Here is a 12268-nt window from a genome sequence, read left to right as displayed (position 1 = left end):
ACTTTAATTCAAAATTTACCTCCAAGTCTACATATTGAATGCAGAGTGGTTGTTGATTCAAGTCTGGTTCAGCTAACTCTCTAAGAGTTTTTTCTACAGGTGCAGGTCTATCCATCACTTATTAATATCAAGAAAAATAGAGAGTTGATTAGTGTGAACATAATTTTTATTGATGAAAAGGTTGTGTACACTTAACTATACACATTAATATATATTTTTAATGTTAACAAAAAAATAATTAACTTTCATAAATAACATTAGTTTTATAAGGCTACGTCATCTTTAAAAAAAATAATTCATATTTTTTATCAGTTTCATTAAGTGTTTATGAGGATCTTCACCTGCAAAACCATGAAACTTGGGTAATAAATGAATAAGACCAGACTTTAATTCAAAATTTACCTCCAAGTCTACATATTGAATGCAGAGTGGTTGTTGATTCAAGTCTGGTTCAGCTAACTCTCTAAGAGTTTTTTCTACAGGTGCAGGTCTATCCATCACTTATTAATATCAAGAAAAATAGAGAGTTGATTAGTGTGAACATAATTTTTATTGATGAAAAGGTTGTGTACACTTAACTATACACATTAATATATATTTTTAATGTTAACAAAAAAATAATTAACTTTCATAAATAACATTAGTTTTATAAGGCTACGTCATCTTTAAAAAAAATAATTCATATTTTTTATCAGTTTCATTAAGTGCAAAGTAATAAAAAAAGATAATACTAATTTTTTTTTTAAGGCCGCACAAAGTGCAGTTCTATTTCCTAGTATATATATAAAGTTGGGACTTGAGAAGGTGATGTGGCATCACCATTTCTCATCATCTCATATTCTCTATTATCTAATAAATTGGTTGAAATTAAAAAATAATTACATTACAAAATATTAAAATAGAAAATTATTATTAGATTATAAATGATTACATGTCTTTTCCTATTTCTATTTAAATTCAACAATATGTAACCATTAATAATAATTAATTATAAGTCTTGAAACATTCATTTATTTTATTATGCCAACAATTAAATTTTAGTGGCTTAAAATACATCAATTAATTAATATTAATATATGAAGGAAAGTTCCTTCATCTTCCCTCAACAATACCATTAGAGCCTAATTTTAATGTCATAATCTCATATTTAATTATTCAATCTTTTGTTTAGTGCATTTTGGCTTCTTCAAACTCCATAAACATTAAATATTTAAGATTTATGGCATCATTATTTCTCATCTTTTTATATTCTCTATTATCTAATATATTGGTTGAGATTAAAAAATAATTACATTACAAAATATTAAAAATCTATATCTATCTATATATATATATAAAGTTGGGCTTTGAGGAGGTGATGTGGCATCACTATTTCTCATCTTTGTATATTTTCTATTATCTAATAAATAGATAAATTTTCTTTTAGATTTGGCTTTTCATCTTCTCATAATTAATTTGATTGTTATTACACAATAACAATTATATAAAGATTTTAATGAGGCATAATCTTTGTAATGAACATTCAAGGAAAAGTGTTATGAATTTATTAAAATAAATGTAGATGTTCATAACATATATCTCTTAATTTCCTCACTATCTCCCATTAGCAACATTTAGCTTCCCTATAACTCCCAATATCTCACAAGGAATTATGATCCATAATTTTGCATTAATTTCATGGAGTGATTATATAACTATAAAAGGAGAGCTCATCTTTTTGTCTTGTATACACACAATTGGAATGAATAAAATCACTCTATAATATATTCTCTCATTTTATTCTTTATCCTGCGTTGGTTCTTTATTTGTATTGCTGGCTAATTTTTTTTTTTGTTTTTTATAAGGCTGCCTCATCTAAAAAAAAATAATTCATATTTTTTATCAGTTTCACAAGTGTAAAGTAAGAAAAAAAGATAATACTAAATTCTTTTTTTAAAGCCGCGTAAAGCGCGGTTCTATTTTCTAGTATATATATAAAGTTGGGACTAGAGGAGATGATGTGGCATCACTATTTCTCATCATCTCATATTGGTTGAAATTAAAAAATAATTACATTACAAAATATTAAAATAGAAAATTATTATTAGATTATAAATGATTACATGTCTTTTCCTATTTCTATTTAAATTCAACAATATGTAACCATTAATAATAATTAATTATAAGTCTTGAAACATTCATTTATTTTATTATGCCAACAATTAAATTTTAGTGGCTTAAAATACATCAATTAATTAATGTTAATATATGAAGGAAGGTTCTTTCATCTTCCCTCAACAATACTATTAGAGCCTAATTTTAATGTCATAATCCCATATTTAATTATTCAATATTTTGTTTAGTGCATTTTGGCTTCTTCAAACTCCATAAACATTAAACATTTAAGATTTGTGGCATCATTATTTCTCATCTTTTTATATTCTCTATTATCTAATATATTGGTTGAGATTAAAAAATAATTACATTACAAAATATTAAAAATCTATATATATCTATATATACTCTTCTCCATAATGATTTTTATTCGGATAATAATAAAGAAAAAAGACTTTGGTTTTTTAAACATTTTCTAAATCAAAGAAAAGAGATTCAAGAGACATATTATGAATTTGTAAACTCACATAAAATTCATATATTGTTTTTTGATTGGTTTGAGATATATTCTTCGAATAACAACATCTCTTATCCTTTTAAAGAGTCAAACCCTATTACTATTAGGAAGAAAATTCCTGAGTGGAAACTTTCTGATGGTGATAGAATTATAGAATCTGAGCATCCACCTCTTAGGAGTTTAACTGTTGATCACGGTGAACCTCATGTCCAAATTAGAGCCTCACCTTATAAAATCCCTAAACCCAATAATTCTGATGCGAATTTAAGTAGTATTATTCAACAGAATAATTTCTGTAATACTAACTTAAATACGATAGGAAAACAATTGACTAGGATAGAAAGCCAATTCCAAAGGTCAACCATAGTTGTTTCTCCTATTAGCACAAAATCGGATTCTGACAAAAAGCTTAAGGAACCTATTTTTAAACCTTTTCAGATTTCGAAAACTAGTCAAAAGCTTGTTCAAGAGTCAAAATCAGATTTTGCTAAAGCTATTAGAGACCAATTAGATAGAATAAAAGCTTCTTCTTCTTTTTCTTCTAAGGTCCAGATTGCCCCCGGTAGTGCTCAATCTAGCAAGATTGGTGTACTAGAACATGACAATGTTTCTAATGCCTCTTCAGATATAGAAGCATTTAGAGAAGAACCGCCTGTGCCTAAAGCCAATAAAATCCATTGGGATTTAGCCCTACCTACTGTCAAGACTCCACCAGATCTAGCTATAGATAATAGACCAAGTGTTTTAAATCAGTCACGATTTAATGCATCTTCCGTCTATGAGTGGAATATTGATGGTATGTCTGAGTATAACATCTTAGGATTGTTGCAACAGATGACTATGGCAGCCAATGCCTATAAAACTCAGTCGGGAACTTCTGATAGAGCTATAGCAGAAATTCTTATCGCTGGGTTTACTGGTCAACTTAAAGGTTGGTGGGATCATCTCCTTACTCAACAGCAACAAGTAGATGTCCTAAACTCTATTCAAGTCGATGCCAATGGAGCCCCCATTCTTGATGAGTTAATAGTCCAATTCAGGATGCTGTTGCTACCCTGATTTTGACTATATCCCTTCATTTCATAGATGACCCTTCGCACCTTAGAGATAAGAACGCTGAGTTACTACACAATCTCGGGTGTAGGAAACTTAGTGAATTCCAAAGCTATAAAACCACTTTCTTTACCAGACTTTTCCTTAGAGATTATGCAAATCATACAACTTGGAAGGAAAAATTCCTTGCAGGTTTACCTACCCTTTTAGGAGAGAAGTTAGAAATTCCATTAAAGCCTTGTATGACAACCGTATTCCTTATGACGAGCTTACCTATGGTGAACTTGTCAATTTTGTCAACAAAGAAGGTTTAAAGATTTGTCAAGATTTGAAGTTACAGAAATGACTAAAATGGGAGCTTAGAAAATCTAAGCAAGAATTAGGCAGTTTCTGTAAACAATTCAATTATGACCCTTTTAAAACTTCCACTTCCAAAAACTGTAATGGTAAGTGTTTTTCAAAACCTTACAAGAAACATTACAAGTCAAGAAACCATAAAAAGCCCTATCAAGATTTTAGAGAACTTTCTTATAAGAAATCCTCGAGGCCTTATAAAAAGCCCAACTTCCCTAAAAAGAAAGAGTTTAGAGCCAAACCGAAAACCCCTTTTAATTACAAAGAAGCCACATGTTATAAATGTGGAAAGAAAGGCCACACTGTAAAATTTTACAGAATGAACAGAAAGCTCCAAGAACTTGGCCTTGATGAAGAAATCCTTTCTAAAGTTGTGTTTTATTTTGAGTGTTTTTTATTTTGATATTGAATTCATTAAAGGCGATACAAATTCTATCCCTGATTTTCTAACCAGGGAATTTCTTCAAAACAGATAATGCCGCCCAAAAAGAAAGACAAAGGCAAAGCCGTTCTTAAAGACATCGAATCACAAGAAACCTCCAAAGAACCCCAATCAACCCCCTCTAAAGAAAAATTGCTTTCTTCTGCCATGCCAATCAAGTCTTGGATTGACATGATAGAAGATCAAGAAGCCCAGTCTAAAGCCCTTGCCTCACATGAACAGGTAAATGAGTGGATGAAATCCATTTCTAAATCCCCTGAGCTTATGCTCGCTTTACAAAGTTTTTCTCAAAGCCAAAATTCTCCTAAAGAAAATATTTCCAAAGAAATTTCAAAACCCTCTTCTCAAAATGTAGTTGTTTCTGGTGAAAGTTCATCTTCTCAAATTGTTCTTTCCCAGCCAAAACTTTCAAAGAAATCTTCCAATTGGTTTGATAAAACTAATTTCCAAAATATTTTATCTATGGAAGATGGGTTTTACCATACTGATCCATTTCAAGCTATTTCAAAGTTTTTCCCTAAAGGCTGGTTTTTCAAACCATGGGATTTGACAAAACTACAGTCTTACTATCAAAGCATTTTAGAAGCCACTGAGTCAGTAAAATTCAAACATTTCTTTCTCAGTGAAACACATTTAGAGCCAGCCTACTCTACGGCTACTATCCTAAAAGTCTTGAGCCCAAACCAGTGGGGTGATCAACTTCACAAACAAAAAAGCTTCCCTCCAAACTTTCAAATGCGTTTACCACATTGTTTGTCTTATTCTTATTGGGATTACCAACAAGCCTGGTTTAACACATTTTTCATACAAAACCCAAAGAAATCACATTCCTGGTTATTTTTCTTCAATTCAAAAATAACCGTTCAAAGCCTCCCTAATTGGTTTCAACAATGGTGGAACTCTTTTGGCCCAATACCACAAATTCTAACCCCAAATGCCACCCATTGTTTAACCTCTTTAAAGCACACTATGTCCCATCTGAATTCGAGAAAAGGTTTCCTCCCTTTCTTTGTTTTTGTACAAATTTCTTCCTCTCATGGGTATGGATGTGGAATCTAAGATATCACACCCAAGAAGCCCAACTTATCTTACAAAGAACCTTTAAAGTAAAATGGTGGTCAAAGTTTGACGAACAGTCCAAATTAACTGATACTCTGATCCAAAATTGGCTCTGTTCTAAAGGCTTTTTACCCCCCACCATTAAAGATGTCAAAGCCCAAGAAACCTTTCTTACCCAAAAATCCAAAGCCCAATCTCTTTTGGCCAGCGCTAAGACTGAAGAAGAATATTTTAAAGTTATGGAGCAGCTCCTTACCTCAAGATCAAAGTCTTCAGTTGCCGCTTCCTCTGATGACGATGAAGAAGATGAAGAGCCATTTATTTCTCTTGGAGACGAAAATGAAGATGATTGTTTCAGAATTTTCCCTCCAATAAAGCATTGTAAATAGTTACTATTATTAAAAAAAAAGTAATTTTTCATTTTGTAAATTTTATCCTTTGTAATTCCAGCATTATTATATGTATGTACCTTTGGGTGGTCCCCTGGACACAAGTGAGAGCGCACATGTCTCTTCACCCAAAACCTTTACTTTATTTCAAAGTTCAAGGCCCACTTCCGGGAATCTCTCTTAAAGCTTTGGCCCCACTCACGTGAAGCCTTCTCCAAATCCATAAAGCAGATAATTATGCTATCTCCACTTTCATCATGTTCTGGTCCCACTCTCCACCAGCAACGCATGTGAAGACAAGTTTTACTTATTTACTTTATAAAGCATCAGTTGTATAAAAAGAGGAGGTGAAGACTCGGACTCACCAATTCTTTTCGATTGCCTCTTTCTTTTCTTTCTCCTCTCTCTCCCTCTCTCTCTGGGAATCAGAAATCCGAAGGCATCAAGGAAATTTTTCCTGTCTTCAAATTAATTTCCCATTTCTTATTTCTCTTTAAAGAAGAACAAAGACAAGAAAAATCAAATGTAAGGTTTGTAATTCTTTTTAAAGCTTGTAATTTTAAAAGTTCTGTATGTTTAAATTTCGTAATTTAATTTAAAGAATTTAACTTTCAGTCATTTAAATTTTATGCATGCTCTGCAGACTGATCTATATCAGATCTGCCTTATAACTGCTACATTCCTCTTAGGCAACGAGACCTGATCTCTATCCTCAGTTGTATCTTTCTTTTCTCCCTCCATCCATTCAGAGTGCTATTTCTGGGATCCAGATCTAGTACTATCTATGAGCCTATAGATTTGTTGCTAGGCTTGATTAAAGAACCTAATCAATATTTGGTAAAGCAATAATTAAAAGGGTATATCGGCTGGAAAACCTGAACATGTGGGATATTGATTTGTTCTAAGTCAGATCTGGTTCCAAAGGCAGACTAGTCTCTGCACTGATTAGGGTTCAACAATGCCACGTACCAATTTAATTATATTTAAAATCAACCAACCGCGTACCAAAGCAGATCCATTTATTTCTTTGCTTTATTAAATTCCTGTTCATAATAGATCTTTTGCATTAACATCCCTCCTTCAATCATATTTCCTTCTAGTTATTGTACTATTCGTTCTTTATTATCTTTCTTTTGTTTCAATATACCTCCATAACCTAAATCTGATGCATCTGTTTCAACAATTTTAGGTAATGTAGGATTTGCAAGAAATAAACATGGAATGTTTCTTGCAGAATTCTTTATTAATTTAACAACTTTAGTATGTTCGTCTGTCCATGCAACAGGATTCTTTTTTAGCCTATCATGCAATGGTTTGGACATCCGATTGATGTTAGGGCAGAAATCAAGAACATAGTTTAAACTACCAAGAAATCTTTACAATTGAGTTTTATCGAGAATTTTATCAGGAAATTTGTCAGCAAATGCAAGAGATCTTTCAATAGGGGTAATTGTTCCTTTGGAAATATGATGGCCAAGGAAACGGACTTTTGTTTAAAATAATGAGACTTTAGAACTAGAAATGGCTAGGCTAGCCTTTCTAGTGGCAAGGTAAAATGTTTTTAAATGCTTGAAATGTTGATCAATCGTTTGAGAAAAAATCAACACATCATCGATATAAACAATGCAAAACTCAGAAAAATGATTATAAATATCATTCATGATTCTTTGAAATTCTGAGGGTGCATTCTTGAGTCCGAATGGCATTACAGTCCATTCATACTGTCCAAAAGGAACAGTAAAAGCAGTCTTGTAATGGACTTTAAGGTGAATTTGAATTTGCCAAAAACCAGATTTCATGTCAAATTTTGAAAAAATAAAGGCAGAACATAATTTCTGGAGCAAATCCTTCTTATTAGGTATAGGATACCTAATCCATTTTAATGCTTTATTTAAGGGTTTGTAATTTATTACAAGTCTTGGTGTTCCTCTTTCTATTTCGAAATTTTTATTTACATAAAAAGCGACGCAAGACCATGGTGATCTAGATTTTACAATGAGTCCTTTAGTTTCTAAATCTTTTATCTCATTTTTACAGTGTTGTTCCAATTCCATGTTCATTTGGATTGGACGGGCTTTAGTGGGTATTTGTCTTTCATCAAAAGAATTTTCGTAGGGCAAATCTACCAAATGTTGTTTTCTGTTCCAAAAAGCAGATGGTAAATCAACGCATATTTCTTTTTCGATAAGATCTTTAAAATCAGAGATTTTTCTTTGTACAAAATCATTTTGTAATTGGCTTTCAATTCTTTGTAAACTTAAATCCTTTTTTAAACAAAACAAGTTATTTTGTTTGGATTTGAGTATGGAATTGATTTGGTTCTGGTAAACAGAACAAGCTTTAACAATGTTCAAATTTCTTGTTTTAGGCCTTTCTATAAAAGGGAAAACAAGTTTTTTATTTTTTGCTTTAAAAGATATATTATCATAATTGACAGTGTATGGGGTAATGAGATTTATAACCGGAGTTCCTAAAATGACAGTATGATGTATGTCATTTGTAAGAAGAAAAGAAGTTCTGAATTCAAAACCATTGTTATGCACTGAGGCATCAACTTTTGATTTAATTTTTAGTTTTGAATTATTGGCGGCAGAAAGTCTTTCCTTTGTCTTTTCATGAAATTTTTTAGGGACAATATCTTCTTTAATGCAGTTTAGATCGGCACCAGTGTCAAAGAGGGCAATGGTGTCAATTTCAAAATCTTTAGAAAAAATTAAAGTGATTTTAATCAAGTATTTTCTGGTGGTGTTTGTTTTAAAACAAACAGAAAATCATTGGGCACAGATTCAATGTTTTCAAGATTTTGATCATTATCACCATCGGATTCAACTTCTTTGTCTGAATTACCTTCTAATTGTTTTTGTAAGAGAAGTTGAATAGTTTCAGAATCATTCTTTTGTTTTTCTTTTAGTTCTTTAATCTCAAGTTTGATTTCTTTGATTTCTTTTTGAAGATCTTGGATATTGGGGATTGTTTTCTTTGTTTTCTTTTTACCCAAAATTTCAGTAAGGTCATAAGAATTCTTTTTAACAATTGGAACTTTAGAAGTTTCTGCTTTATTAGAATCCAGGGTTTTTAAAAGTTTATCAAGGTATTCCTTTTGAAGATTTGGATCAGAAATATGTTTAACAAGCTCAAGAAAAGTTTCTTGGTCTTTAGTCAAATCATTGATTTTCTTTAGATATAAATCTGAATTACTGGTGTCGGAATCACTAGCAGAAACAGATTCAGAGTCATTTAACTCATCAACCTGTAAAGGTTCACTGTCTCCCGTCATGGAAGACTCAAAGTCAGAAGACTCTACAAGAAGAGGGGCAACTTTAGAAAGGATTTCTTCATCAAGGCCAAGTTCTTGGAGCTTTCTGTTCATTCTACAAAATTTTACAGTGTGGCCTTTCTTTCCACATTTATAACATGTGGCTTCTTTGTAATTAAAAGGGGTTTTCGGTTTGGCTCTAAACTCTTTCTTTTTAGGGAAGTTGGGCTTTTTATAAGGTCTCGAGGGTTTCTTATAAGAAAGTTCTCTAAAATCTTGAAAGGGCTTTTTATGGTTTCTTGACTTGTAATGTTTCTTATAAGGTTTTGAAAAATACTTACCATTATAGTCTTTGGAAGTAGAAGTTTTAAAGGGGTCATAATTGATTGTTTACAGAAACTGCCTAATTCTTGCTTAGATTTTCTAAGCTCCCATTTTAGTTGTTTCTGTAACTTCAAATCTTGACAAATCTTTAAACCTTCTTTGTTGACAAAACTGACAAGTTCACCATAGGTAAGCTCGTCATAAGGAATACGGTTGTCATACAAGGCTTTAATGGAATTTCTAACCTTATCTCCTAAAAGGGTAGGTAAACCTACAAGGAATTTTTCCTTCCAAGTTGTATGATTTGCATCATCCCTAAGGAAAAGTCTGGTAAAGAAAGTGGTTTTATAGCTTTGGAATTCACTAAGTTTCCTACACCTGAGATTGTGTAGTAACTCAGCGTTCTTATCTCTAAGGTGCGAAGGGTCACCTATGAAATGAAGGGATATAGTCAAAATCAGGGTAGCAACAGCATCCTGAATTGGACTATTGAACTCATCAAGAATGGGGGCTTCATTCTCATCGACTTGAATAGAGTTTAGGACATCTAATTGTTGCTGTTGAGTAAGGAGATGATCCCACCAACCTTTAAGTTGACCAGTAAACCCAGTGATAAGAATTTCTGCTATAGCTCTATCAGAAGTTCCTGACTAAGTTTTATAGGCATTGGCTGTCATAGTCATCTGTTGCAACAATCCTAAGATGTTATACTCAGACATACCATCAATATTCCACTCATAGACGGAAGATGCATTAAATCGTGACTGATTTAAAACCCTTGGTCTATTATCTATAGCTAGATCTGGTGGAGTCTTGACAGTAGGTAGGGCTAAATCCCAATGGATTTTATTGGCTTTAGGAACAGGCGGTTCTTCTCTAAATGCTTCTATATCTGAAGAGGCTATAGAAACATTGTCATGTTCTAGTACACCAATATTGCTAGATTGAGCACTACCGGGGGCAATCTGGACCTTAGAAGAAGAAGAAGAAGAAGCTTTTATTCTATCTAATTGGTCTCTAATAGCTTTAGTAAAATCTGATTTTGACTCTTGAACAAGCTTTTGACTAGTTTTCGAAATCTGAAAAGGTTTGAAAATAGGTTCCTTGAGCTTTTTGTCAGAATCTGATTTTGTGCTAATAGGAGAAACAGCTATGGTTGACCTTTGGAATTGGCTTTCTATCCTAGTCAACTGTTTTCCTATCGTATTTAAGTTAGTATTACAGAAATTATTCTGTTGAATAATACTACTTAAATTCGCATCAGAATCATTGGGTTTAGGGATTTTATAAGGTGAGACTCTAATTTGGACAGGAGGTTCACCGTGATCAACAGTTAAACTCCTAAGAGGTGGATGCTTAGATTCTATAGTTCTATCACCATCAGAAAGTTTCCACTCATGAATTTTCTTCCTAATAGTAATAGGGTTTGACTTTTTAAAAGGATAAGAGATGTTGTTATTTGAAGAATATATCTCAAACCAATCAAAAAACAATATATGAATTTTATGTGAGTTTACAAATTCATAATATGTCTCTTGAATCTCTTTTCTTTGATTTAGAAAATGTTTAAAAAACCAAAGTTTTTTTTCTTTATTATTATCCGAATAAAAATCATTATGGAGAAGAGTTTTGTCCAGTTCAAAATCTTTTTCAATAACATTTATTACATTTTCTGTGACTGCAGAAAACGTAGGAGAAGTTGGAGGAGAAGGTTCCTTCTCTTCCTGTCTTTGTTCATGTTGACTACTAGTGTAGATTGGGTGAGGAACACTAGTGGTATAATCAACAGAATGTATAGAGGAACTAGGTATATCCGAAGTGGAAAACCTAGGTTGATTTTGTACTTATTGAAAATGGAGATTTATTACGAAAGGGACTTTTGTAAATTTTCTTTCTAATGAAGGAATGCTTGAGCAAGAATCTTTATCGGAGAATCTAGTCGAAGTAGATCTCCTAAAGGACAATTTGACTCTACCATCAGAATACTGAGTCACATTTTGCAACTCTGTATTTGGCTCAAGTTGTTTTGGAATCACTGGAGCAGTGGCTCCTTCAAGAATCCATTCATCAGGGAGATTGACATCTTTCCATTGGATAGGTTTCGGAATAATAGTATTGGCTTTAGACAGGTCAGTCTGCAAGAGAAGAGTCTTATCTCTTTTGGACTGGAATTTGTGTTGCGTACTAAACGCAGAAATCATGGCTTTGTAAGAAATTTTATAAATTAAGGCTACAGGAATTGATCCCGCAATCATATCATAATTGTAGGTCTTAATTTGTAAGATCATACTTTTTAAAATGTTTTTGTCTTTTAAAGAAATTGTTATGTTTAGATAACAATTAAATGAAATGGAACATTTACACAAACTTGATTCTATACTACTTAGTAAAGAATCATCAAAAGAGATGAATCGACCATCTCTTAGTACGGCAAGAATAGAAGTATTAAGACCTTCTTTAGTAAGGGGTTTTATGCCGACTTGTATTAAGCTGATATGAATATAATTAAAATTTTTATCCCTTAACTTCTTTAAAGATTGCCCTGAAAATAAATGGATTGTTTCAAAAGGATTTGCAAGGGTTATATCGCGTTCTTCAGTCTTTATAACATAATCATTCTTTAAAAAATCAAGCTTTTTTGTTTTGTAAATCATTTCTTTATAAACTTTAGGTAGTTCCCAATTATCAATTGCTTTGTTGAAATCTTCAATCACAAATTCTTCCGAATTAACAACATTCTTTGAATCACTAGTTCTTCCAGAAGAAGAGCTAGAAAAAGA

The 12268-nt window shown here is 32.1% G+C and overlaps 1 protein-coding gene across 2 annotated transcripts in view; it reads right to left on the bottom strand.

The window, feature by feature from the left end:
- Positions 1-12268, bottom strand: part of LOC102613448 (terpene synthase 1-like) — a 58170-nt gene that overhangs the window by 32921 nt on the left and 12981 nt on the right. The gene's annotated exons all lie outside the window — the stretch shown is intronic.

The sequence above is a fragment of the Citrus sinensis genome, chromosome 9 (genome assembly GCF_022201045.2).
Source record: "Citrus sinensis cultivar Valencia sweet orange chromosome 9, DVS_A1.0, whole genome shotgun sequence".
NCBI classification, from domain to species: Eukaryota; Viridiplantae; Streptophyta; class Magnoliopsida; order Sapindales; family Rutaceae; genus Citrus; species Citrus sinensis.
Note: the sequence above shows the minus strand (reverse complement) of the source record. Positions and strands in the feature narration are given on the sequence as shown.